General features: G+C 44.5%; 1 protein-coding gene across 11 annotated transcripts in view; it reads right to left on the bottom strand.

Annotated features, from left to right (window-relative positions):
- The window catches only part of cnksr2a (connector enhancer of kinase suppressor of Ras 2a), a 496,167-nt gene that overhangs the window by 96,113 nt on the left and 387,877 nt on the right, over window positions 1–12,177 (bottom strand). The window lies entirely within an intron of this gene.

Genomic DNA, 12,177 nt, shown 5'->3' with positions numbered 1-12,177 from the left:
GCTTTTACACCACTGTTAAACTGCAAAGAAAACAGCAGGTTTAACAAATTACTGCTCTCAAAGCTATATGTATGGCTTTTGTCCGTGAGGAAGATGTGAAGTTTTGTGAGGGAGTGTGATGGGTGGAATTCAGGGAGATTGAGGACTTCCCCCCCCCCGGGAAATTTGATGCACTGGATCTAAACATTTTCAAATTAGAAAGTATTTCACTGGCTCTCTTCAAAATACTCTATGGTTACATTTACAGCAAAATCAATTCATTGAATTGTGTGCACATGAATGAAATGGCACCGTTGTTAATAAGACAGAATTAAACAACAACGGTGGGAATATTAGTCAATTCTTGCATGATGCCAGAAGCTGTGACATTTTGTGTGACATTCTCATTTACACATAATAATAAGAGGTACGCTAACGAGGCATGGCCAGTCAGAAGCGAGCATCTCTCGTCCGTAACTGATGTGGTGATCACAGTGATTATGCTTGAGATCAATCTCTTTAACAATGGGGAGAATAACTGGTGTCATCCTGGGAAATGACAACCGTTGTGTGTTCCACGAGACAGCAGTGCCAGTCCGTGACACACCGCAAACCTCTTTCTTCAGGATGGTCTCAGTGTGCCTGGTCATTAGATGACCCGGTCAGGCACCACTCTGAGCTTTCACTCTAGCGCTTTAGATTCCACGTTAGATCTCTTTAGTTTAGCTTAGAGATACAGCGTAGAAACAGGCCCTTCGGTCCACTGAATCCGCACTGGCCGGCGATCCCCACAAACTAACACTATCCACAATTTACATTTTTATACCAAGTCAATTAACCCACAAACCTGTACGTCTTTGGAGTGTGGGAGGAAATCGAAGATCTCAGAGAAAACCCATACAGTCAAGGGGAGAATGTACAAATCCGTATGGACAAGCACCCATAGTCGGGATCGAACCCGCGTCTCTGGCACTGAAAGTGCTGTAAGGCAGTAAGTCTACCGCTGCACTACCTTGCTGCCCAGCATCTGTCAGCTCTTCTTCTTCAACTCCTTCAACAACTAATTATCTTCCTCTTCACTTTTTAATGCTAGTAATTCAAAACATGAAGTTGGTTTCCATTTCTTGCAGCTGGTTCCACTCATTGATCTACTTGTTCAACACCAAACGTTATACAAGGCATACCTGAACTTGCCAAGAGGATTACTTCTGCCCAAAATGAATATTATTTTTCCTTGTCTCACATCTGTAAAATCGTATTACATTATCAATCACGGTTATTTAAAAAAAACAATTCCCTCTATCTGAAACTGAACACTGTGATCAATATTCTAGTTCGCTATTTCTACTTGTGATGGGCTCCACAATTTGAGTCGTCACTTCCTCACATGGTAAAGCTTTTCCTCCATTTACAAGGCACTAGTCGGCAAACTGATCCAATACTTGGTTGACTTGGTTCAGCGCAATTCCAACAACATTTGAAAAGCTCGAAAGACCTTTCTAGGACAACCCATCCACCACCCAAAATATGAATTCCTGCAGTTGAAGAGTGTGTCATCTATAAATGCATAGCAGTTATTCGTCCAGGCTATTGTGTAGTATCTCCCATTCCCGGAAACCTCTTTCACTGAGAACGACAAGAGCAATGGGCAAGTGGGAACACCAATATTTTCAGGTTCCTCTTCTCACCATCCTTACTTGGAAACATTCCCATTCCTTCCTTGTCACTGAGTCTGAACCCTGACACTTCCCGCCCAACAGCATTGTGGAGGCTAACTACCGTCTTCTGAAGGGCAATTAGGAATTCACAATAAATTCTGGGCTTGCCAGCAAAACCTCATGTCTTAAAATATGCGCTACAAAGAGAGGACACTCCTCTTTGTGCCAAAATTATTTCAAAAGGCAATAAAATCCCATTTCTAGCTATATTCTAATTCTTAGCTCGGGGTCTTTTACAGAACTATTTAAAGAATAGCTCATTGATTAGTTATGAAATAAACAGATTTTTGCTTATTAACTACATGTATAGCCAGGGTGCTATAGTAAACACCGACAGATCACCACACCACTGTTGAATAAATGTTATTTTAGTGAAGCACGGATAACAATCCCCTTCTCACACTGAATTTACAAAGCTGCATTGGATGCTAGGTCTGCACAACAAAGTGAGCTCCAATTATTGCTCTGACATTTCAAGGTAGGCAAGTTAGTGAATCTGTGATCTTTCTAAAAAGCTTGCCAGCACTGATAGAAAGACACCACATAATTGTTCAACAGTCAGTCAGTGCTATGGCTTGGCAAACTACCAGCGATTTTGCAAATTGCCAGGTCAAAAGGTTATAGCTTCTTAATTACAAGCTGTTTCCAAAAATGTCTGCTTTGAATTGCCTCTTCACAAGGGCTGTTCCACTTACATATGGAGTTGCCTGATAAACTGGTTCAATAATATTGTATGTTTGTACATTTCTCAAAGGAATACTCTGAAAGTTTACAGACCTTTAAAACATGCCCGGATTCTTTATACCCTGTTCTCAACATCATCAATTCATTTTACTGCTTGTTATTTTAATGCTTAGCTTTTTATTTTATAGTACTGATGCGGTCAAACTGGAATTGATACTCTAGTGCTTGGACACATTCACAACCATTGAGGAATGCGAGAGATTTAGAGTAACATGAGCAGTGATTTTATTAGATTCCCTACTTTTGAACAAGACAGGTAACTGATATGCAAATATGCACACCTCATGCAATACTTTTCACTATATAAATGAACGTGTCTGCATTGGAAAAGAAAATAGAGATTCGCAAGCTTGACGTATATGGTTGTAGAGGAACAGTTAGGTTACCAGACATGTAATTCGGAAACTGGACAAAAAAAAGAGACCTGAGTTTAAATCCCAGCATGGTAACAATTAATAACGTGAAATCTAAAAAAAACCATCAGATCTTCTTAGTAATGGTAGCTATGAAAATAACGGGATTGCCACAAATAATCTGCCATCATTTGGTCTGGGCCACATGACACTCCAAACCCATCATGTTTCTGACGGTTAAATGACTTTTGAAGTGGGCTTGCAGGCTTTTCAGTTGTGCTGCGGCATTAAATAGAGAAGGAATGAAGCTGATGGGCCATCTGACATTGACCTGGTCACTGAAACAGGGCACGACCAAGTTAGTCCCATGCTGACAACCTCATTATGGTCTCCTCACAAACATATGGGGACTGGTGATTACATTGGGAGAGTGGTCCTATAGACTGGTGAAACCAGGCATAGTTGTCCAGAGTTGTAGGAGAAGGCTTCCCCGGGCCGCGGCTTTAGCGAGGCGCTGTGATCTCAACGCCTCCCACATGGCCTCGGAGAAGCCCGGCTGGGGCCTTGTGGGTCGGTTGGAAGAGCCTCCCCTCGCGGGTCGGAGCCCAGATGGAGCCCACGGCTGGGGCCTGGGTCGGTGCCATGGAGGCCTCAGGAGAGGATCCGGCAGTGTTGTGGAGAGGTCGGTGCAACGGCCGATGATGACACCGACCGACGGATGAGATGGACACGTGAAGTAAGGTCGTCGCTGCCGCGGGAACGAACAATGGGGGACCCGGCGTGGGGGGACCACCGTGAGGGGGGGAGGAGGGTAGAACAATGAACAATGTGGTCCCGCCAAGGGGGAACTGCCGTGAAGGGGGGGGGAGGGAGGGGGGGAAATTTGTAACTTTGTAAGCACCCTTCATGGGCGACTGTTGCATACCTCAGCAAGGTATGCAAGCAAAGAATTTCACTGTGACTTGTCACATGTGAGAATACAGTTTTCATTTATTCATTCACATGGAACTATACCTTACCGACAATGTATCAGACTCCTTCATCACAATCCCTGGGTACGCCTTGTCTCACTAATAGGACAGCACAGTGGTATCCAGGCAGGGAGCCTCCTTAGTGCCCAACATTAATTCCAGGCCCCATGAGGTTTTGTCGTATCAGATCGAACGAGGGAAAGGAAACTTCCCCCCTTTTTATCACTGACATCAGCAATGAATCACAGCTCCTCTATGGTGAACAGCACTTAGAAGAAGCACTGAAATTAGCAAATGCACAGAATGCATCTGACCATCTCTTCAATAACCTCAGTGTCCATCAGCAAGAAGAGCTTGGTAGGAACCACCATAGAGTTAGCTGGTCGATTCCTGAAAGACAGGGTTTGTGGCAACTAAGCAGTGAACCCAGGTTGGGGATAAACCTACTTGACCTCATCTTCACCAATGTACTCTGGTAGATGAGCCTGATCATGAAGAATAGGTGATAATGATCAACAAGCATTTTTCATGGAGACAATGTTCTACCCGCAGGTGGAGGACACCATCCATTGGAACTAGGACACATTTTAGAACAGATCCGACAGCTCAGAACTGGGCATACATGAGATGCTGTGGACCATGATCAGCACAACACAATCAGTAACCTCGTGGCCGGGCAAATTCTCACTCAACCATAACTATCATGCTGATTACAATCAAGCTTAGCTAAGAATAGCCTGGTAACTGCATGACTAGGTGAGCAAAATTACTGAGGTGCCAGCTCGACAAAGCCATGCACCTACATGTGTACTAAATGGCAAAAACAGCATGCAATACTACTTCATAGCCAAACTATCCTCGAGATACAACTCTGCCCTGGATATGAGAAATGGGCAGAAACCTGTTGTGATTTTTCTCTCTATGTAGTGCACCTGAAGAATGATTCATTTGCCATATGAGCAGTTGAAGATACTGGAACAATATTCTCTGGGTTTAGATTAGATAAAGAACACATATGCCATTTGACTATAGTGTACAGTGCTTGAAAGCTGCTCAGTAAGTTGATACATGATATTTTGGCAGAAAAACGGAAGGGGCACTGTTTCAGAATAAGGGGGGGGGGGGGGGAATGAGGTGCAAGAAATTTCTACGGCGAGGATGGTGACATATATACATATATACAATGGGGCAAGTGCTCGTTGTTGGTAGTTCATTTGTAGTCAGTGCATGTGTGGATTTGAATTTATGGTAGATATAATTCTCGGGAAGCAGCTATTCCTGAGTCTGTTTGTCCTGGATTTGATGCACCTATAGCGCCTTCCAGAGGGCAGCAGGTCGAACAGTCCAAACGCAGGATGGGAGCTGTCTTTGGTGATCTTCTTTGCCCTGCTAAGGCAGCGGGAGGTGTAGATGTCCATCAGGGAGGGGAGAGGGCAACCAATGATCCTCTGCGCTGTCCTGGTTACCCTCTGAAGCCTCTCCCTGTCTGCCATGGTGCAGCTGCCATACCATGCTGTATAGCAGGATAAAAGAACGCATTGCAATATGAAATAGTTAAAGTGCTTGTCAGCTCAGAAGTTGGAAGGATGATATCCTGGCTGAGAAATCTAGGATGGGGCTACTGTTTCAGAATAAGGGTCAGACTGTTTAGGACTGAGATGAAGACATTTCTTCACTTAGAGGATGGTGAATTTTGGAATGTTCTAACCCAGGGGCAATGAGTGCTCAAGCAAAGTAGTTCATTTAAAAGAGAGAGCAATAGTGATATGGATATTACAGCAATCGAGAGATATAGTGTGCAGTGCTGGACAAGGACACTGAGTTGGAAGATCAGCTGTGATCTTGATGAACCGGAGAGACTCGGAGGGCCAGATGACCCAGTCCCACTCTCCCATTTCTTATCTTCATATTCCAATTATCTTGTCACTTATATTTCTGAGCACCCGCAATGCATTGATCCAGATATCGTACTGTCATGATTCATCTCATGCAGTGTTGTTCAGATGTACAAGCCATTAGATAAAACAGAAGATAATTCCAAAGACTAAGCACTGCTGGGAAAGGTGTTAATCCTCATTGCCAAGCACAGCCCATTAGCTGAGGCAACTCTTTGCATTAAATGGGGCATTTCTGCACTGTCTACGTTTGCTCAACAGAATCCTGACAGCACCATCAGATGTTATGTGGGTTTGGATCTTTCAACAAAAGATCCAAAAGATGTCTTCTAAATATATATTTGTGCTTTCTTCCCAGTCTGGCTTACTGATATATTTAAGCTCCTTCAGGACTCCACTTCTGCCACACAAATAATTTGTCCCCATTACACAGCATCTCTGACAACTGGAGTTTGCCCTGGTTCCTTAACTTGGGAGGCAGGGAAACACTAGGTCCATGCATGAGGTATACATAAAGGTAGTACAGGGTATTTGTAATCACTGCAGCAATGCCATCCCTTCATGCATTTAATAACTGCACCAACGTTGTATGACTTAGTTCAACCAGTGACCACATCCTGACATACAGCACAGGTGATAAAGCACTTATGTTGAAATAAAGGTATATGACAGATAAATAGCACACATCAAGTTGCAAGAAACAACAATATGACAGAGATCAGAGGATGGAATTGCTTCAGGTGATGCCTTGATTTTTAAAAATTAGTTAATTCATAGAATATGAACATTACTGTCCACTCTTACATGCCCTTGAACTAAGAAGGCAGTGAAGAAATGCGTGAAATGTGGATCACTTGAAGGTTGGGTAAGGATGGAAGGGCTTTCATGAACCAGCATGGTTTTTACAACATGTGTTAGAAGGAAATGACCCGCTGAGTTACTCCAGCTTTTTGCGTCTATCATGGTTTTTACAACAATCTGACAGTTTTGTGGAGCCACAAGGGATTGCAGATGCTGGAATCTTGGGCAAAAAACAAAGTGCTTGAAGAACTCAGCGGGATGCTTCTTGACTCGCACTTTGTTTAGTTAGATTTTTTTACTGGTAGTTTTAAGATTACTATTACGGAGGTTAGCTCTAATACCCGATTTAGTTATAAAACAGTAAATACTGGAAACACTCAGCAGGTCAGGCAGTATCTGTGGAAAGAGAAACAGTTAACTTGAAACGGACCTCAGATTGACTTGGAACATTAAATATTTTTCTCTTTCTACAGATGAAGCCTGAGCTGCTGAGTGTTTGCAGCACTTACAGATTTTGTTTCAGATTTCCAGCATTTACAGTGTTTTTAAACATTTCTCAATGTAGTTAGTTATAGAGTCATACAGGGTGAAAACAGGCCCTTCGTTCAAACTTGTCCAAGTTGACCAACACGCTCCATCTACACTAGTCCCACCTGCCTGCGTTTGGCCCATATCCCTCTAAACCACTCCTGTCCTTGAACCTGTCCAAATGTTTCAGTAAAGGTTGCGATAGTCCCTGCCTCAACTACTTCCTCCCGCAGTTTGTTCCATACACCTTCCACCCTTTGTGTAAAATAGTTTCTAATACATCTTTCCCCACTCACCTAAACCTAAAACTATGCCACGGTGTGAAGCTAGTCCACGCCCGGATGACCCAGCGACCGTGACCAAAAAGTGGGGAGCCCGTTGGACTGCCGCTACTCGTCCCCTGAAGACAGCATGACCATTGGAACCACTTCACCTGCTCCTGATCTTGGTTTGTTACTGCACCTGTTGACTAAAAAATACTCCGTTTTTAATTCAGTTCAGCAGCAGAAAATATTTGTGGATGATTTAATTTCATGCTGAATAGATTTTATATATCTCAGGTTATTCTCAGTGCTGCTCTGGTAACTTAATTCGTTTTTCTGGTGATGGTTTCTGTTCAAAATCATCAACCACTATTTGCTGAAGCTTCTAAAGAAAATGCACAAGTTCTACTATTCTTAGCTGCTCTCTGGTATTTCCAAATTTGTAAATCAGAGTTTTGTTTAACTACAGTAGTACTTTTATGAGATTCTAAATCTGTGAGAGTACATATTGAAAATTCATGAACTGGCGTAGTTTCTCCAACAATCTGGTGGTTTATGGCTGCCTTTACTAGAGCTAGCTCTAATTCCAGATTTAGTTGTAAAAACAGAAAATGCTGAGAACACTTTGCAGGTCAGGCATTAAGTGGCCCTATGCTACAACAATACACAGAAAGCCATTTGGCCCATGAGATCCATATTAGCTCCTGGTTAGTCCCACTTACCCGCTCTGCATCCCTTGGAATCTTCTGCAGTAATTTCCCTCTCGCCGTCAACCCTCCCCCCACTGATTCTCTTTTACATAAATCTACACCATAATACAGAAGCCAATTAATCTACCAAACACAATTTGGGGATGTGGGGGGGGGGGGGGGGGGGGGGGGGGGGGGGGGGGGGGGGGGGGGGGGGGGGGGGCGGGGGGGGCAAAACCTGTACCCCCAGCCACAGAGATTGTGGACTCGTGACATCAAGCTCTTGACTGAGCCTGTACTCTACAGCTGTGAATGCTGCTCTGACTTGCCTCACAGTTTAGACAAGACACTGGACAAAGTCTACACCAACATGGCTGAAGCTTACTAAGCCATCCCCCTATCATACCTTGGTCAGTCATCAAGTACAGTTCCTGCTCCCTAAGTCATATGCCCCAATTTTGAAGACGGGACGAACAAGATGTAAGGACAGATTAAAGTGTTGGACAGTTAAACGGACTTCACATTCAAAACTTTTGGAAACATTGCAACGTTTGCAGCCCAGGCCACCCTTGACTCTCACACGGACATGATTCCTATACATCCTCTGTTCTGGACTTTATAAACTGCCAGTCAATAGTGTCACCTCCCTCAAACAGGTGACCATCCATACCCGAATCAGAAGCCATGGATGACAACAGCGAGGTCAGGCTACTGCTGAAAGCACGGGACACCGCTTTCAGTTTCAGGAAATGCTTAACTGTTTTTCTTCCCACAGGCTGACCTGCTGATTATCTCTGGAAGGCCAGGTTTCATTGCCATTCTAGCATCAGGATTTTGTTTAGCACTTCAACAAAACTGGTCATCTTCGATTTTGAGATGTGGCACCGTTATCTCAGGCCATCCTCCCTACAGCTCCCTCCAACATAACATGCTGGTCCCACGACACCCTCCTTCCTTGAAAAGCTGAATCTTCTAAATCCCTCAGGTAGGGACAATCTAGAGACAGCCTAGAACAGGCTGTGCTACCTGCCGATCATGTAAATGCAGGACACACTCACCCCCTACGACGTGTACGTGGCACTGAGTAGGACTAATGCACGTAAGGCTGCTGGCCCTGACGGCATCCCCGGGCGCGTGCTCAGTGCCAGTGCTGCGCAGCTGACAGACGTCTGGACTGACATCTTCAACCCGTTACTTGCCAAAGCAGTTATCCCCACTCGCCTTAAAACCACCTCCATCGTGCCGGTGCCAAAACACTCCACTGCGGCAAGCCTCAACGACCACTCCACTGCGGCAAGCCTCCGCCCAGTTGCACTTACCCCCATCATCACCAAGTGCTTCGAGAGGCTGGAGCAGGCACACCTCAAAAGCTGCCTTGCCCCCACACTTTATCCCTATCAGTTTGCCAATCGCAAGAACTTGTACGGAGGATAAATCAAACGGCACTTCACTGAACCCTCTCCCACCTTGACAACAGAGACACTTATGTAAGAATGCTGTTCATCGATTACAGCTCAGCATTCAACACCATTATTCCATCAAAACTGATCACCAAACTCGGTAACCTGGGCATCGACCCCCCCCTCTGCAACTGGATACTGGACTTTCTAACCAACAGACCCCAGTCTGTGAGGTTAGACAAGCACACCTCTTCAACCCTCACCCTGAACACCGGCGTCCCTCAGGGCTGTGTGCTGAGCCCCCTCCTCTACTCCCTCTTCACCTATGACTGCACACCTGTACATGGTACTAACACCATCATCAAGTATGCCCTACAGATGATACAACGGTGATTGGCCCATCAGCAACAACGATGAGCTGGCCTACAGGGAGGAGGTCCAGCACTTAGCAGCATATGCGCTGACAACAATTTGGCCCTTAACTCCAGAAGACCAAGGAGCTCATTGTAGACTTCACGAAGTCCAGAGGCGGCACGCACACCCCCATCCACATTAACGGGACGGAGGTGGAACGTGTTTCTAGCTTCAGGTTCCTGGGAGTCAACATCTCCGATGACCTCTCTTGGACCCACAATATTCTACTCTGGAAAAGCTTGTCCTCATCAGCGTCTCTTCTTCCTCTCAAGACTGAAGAAGGAATCATCTGTCTCCTCAGATCCTGGTGAACTTCTACCGCTGCACCATCGAGAGCATCCTTACCAACTGCATCACAGTATGGTATGGCAACTGCTCTGTCTCCGACCGGAAGGCATTGCAGAGGGTGGTGAAAATTGCCCAACGCATCACCGGTTCCACGCTCCCCTCCATTGAGTCTGTCCAAAGCAAGCGCTGTCTGCGGAGGGCGCTCAGCATCGCCAAGGACTGCTCTCACCCCAACCATGGACTGTTTACCCTCCTACCATCCGGGAGGAGCTACAGGTCTCTCCGTTGCCGAACCAGCAGGTCGAGGAACAGCTTCTTTCTGGCCGCTGTCAATCTACTAAACAACGTACCTCGGTGACTGCCAATGCTGCCCCCCCCCCCACGGACACTTATTATTGATTTTTTTAATTCATAATCGTTTGCTATGTCGCTCTTCAAAGGAGATGCTAAATGCATTTCGTTGTCTCTGTACTGTACACTGACAATGACAATTAAAATTGAATCTGAATCTGAGAACGCAGACTCTGCACATACAGCTCTTGACTGAGCCTGGCCTCTACAGCTGTGAATGCTGCTCTGACTTGCCTCACAGTTTATATCTGTTAAAGGACAAAGCACTGTAATTGTTCCCGGTGCACTAGAATGTCATATCATAAAGGTCAACTCACCAAGTACTGGGGTTACAGCTTATATCTCACCTGTCATATGCCCCAATTTTGAAAATGGGATGAACAAGATTTACAGAAAGATTTTTTTGTTGGACAGTTAAACATTAAAAATATTAAAACTTTTTGAACATTGCAACTTAATCTAAAACGTAACCAGTTTGCCTCCCCAGATCAAATGGATCAGCTGTGATGGATATGAACTGCCAGTTATCAGCTAAGGCTCTCAAACTCCCAACTTCTATGCATCCCCTCCCCTGCTACCGAAAACTAACGTTTCCTCTCTTTCCCAGCACTGACAAAGGTTCCAGTTTCTGAAACATTAACTGTTTTTCTTCTACAGTCTGACCTGCTGATTATCTCCAGCATTTTCAGGTTTTCATTCAGATTTCTAGCATCTGCAGTTTTGTTTAGATTTTCATCTAAATGGTCACCTTCGTATTTTGAAATTGTCACCGTTATCTCCACCTGTCCTCCCCTCCCAGCTCGCTTTGCTAACATGCTGGTACCACACACCCTAGTCAGTAAAAGCTGCGATCTTCCAAATCCCTCAGGACTCACTCTGCCTTGCAGGTACAGAATATTTGCTAGCTTGGCCTAGAACATTCAGAAAAGTGGGGATAGATGTAAATGCAGCAGTAACTCAGCGGGTCAGGCAACATCTCTGGAGAAAAGGAATAGGTGACGTTTCAGGTACCGACCCAAAACGTCACCTATTCCTTTTCTCCAGAGATACTCCCTGATGGAAACTATAAAAATGGAAACTGTTCTGGGTAACAGAAGATGTTTTATTTACCATTACACTTTTGTGTGTCACCCCTCTCGTTGAGAAGTAGCCGTTTGTGGTTAAAAGTAATACATTTAACCACAAACTTGTACTTATTAAAAAAATATCTTCACACAGAGAGTGGTGAATCTCTGGAACTCGCTGCCACAGAGGGTAGTTGAGGCCAGTTCATTGGCTATATTTAAGAGGGAGTTAGATGTGGCCCTTGTGGCTAAGGGGATCAGGGGGTATGGAGAGAAGGCAGGTACGGGATACTGAGTTGGATGATCAGCCATGATCATACTGAATGGCGGTGCAGGCTCGAAGGGCCGAATAGCCTACTCCTGCACCTAATTTCTATGTTTCTATGTTTCTATTTAAGTGTTATGTTTTTGGATGAAAGAGCAGATTAATTTATACCTTTCACTTTGCATCAATTATTTTATAAGGAAGAATTCAATGGACAACTTGTAAAATAAAACAAACTCTTCATTACTGAACCTTTGCACAATATAATTAAGGTTACATGCTTAGGTTGGCAATTTTCCTTTAAGATTGCAGCAGTAATTAAATTAATTTACACATGGAAACCCATGAAAATATTGATGCTGAAGAAACAGTGTTTTGATCATCAACACTGTATGGTCGACATCCTGTGCCTAAGAACTCAGCGGACATGAAGTAGGTGATTTGTACTTATTAA

This window comes from Leucoraja erinacea, chromosome 13 (genome assembly GCF_028641065.1).
Source record: "Leucoraja erinacea ecotype New England chromosome 13, Leri_hhj_1, whole genome shotgun sequence".
Classification (NCBI taxonomy): Eukaryota; Metazoa; Chordata; class Chondrichthyes; order Rajiformes; family Rajidae; genus Leucoraja; species Leucoraja erinaceus.
This window is presented reverse-complemented; position numbering and strand designations above follow the sequence as displayed.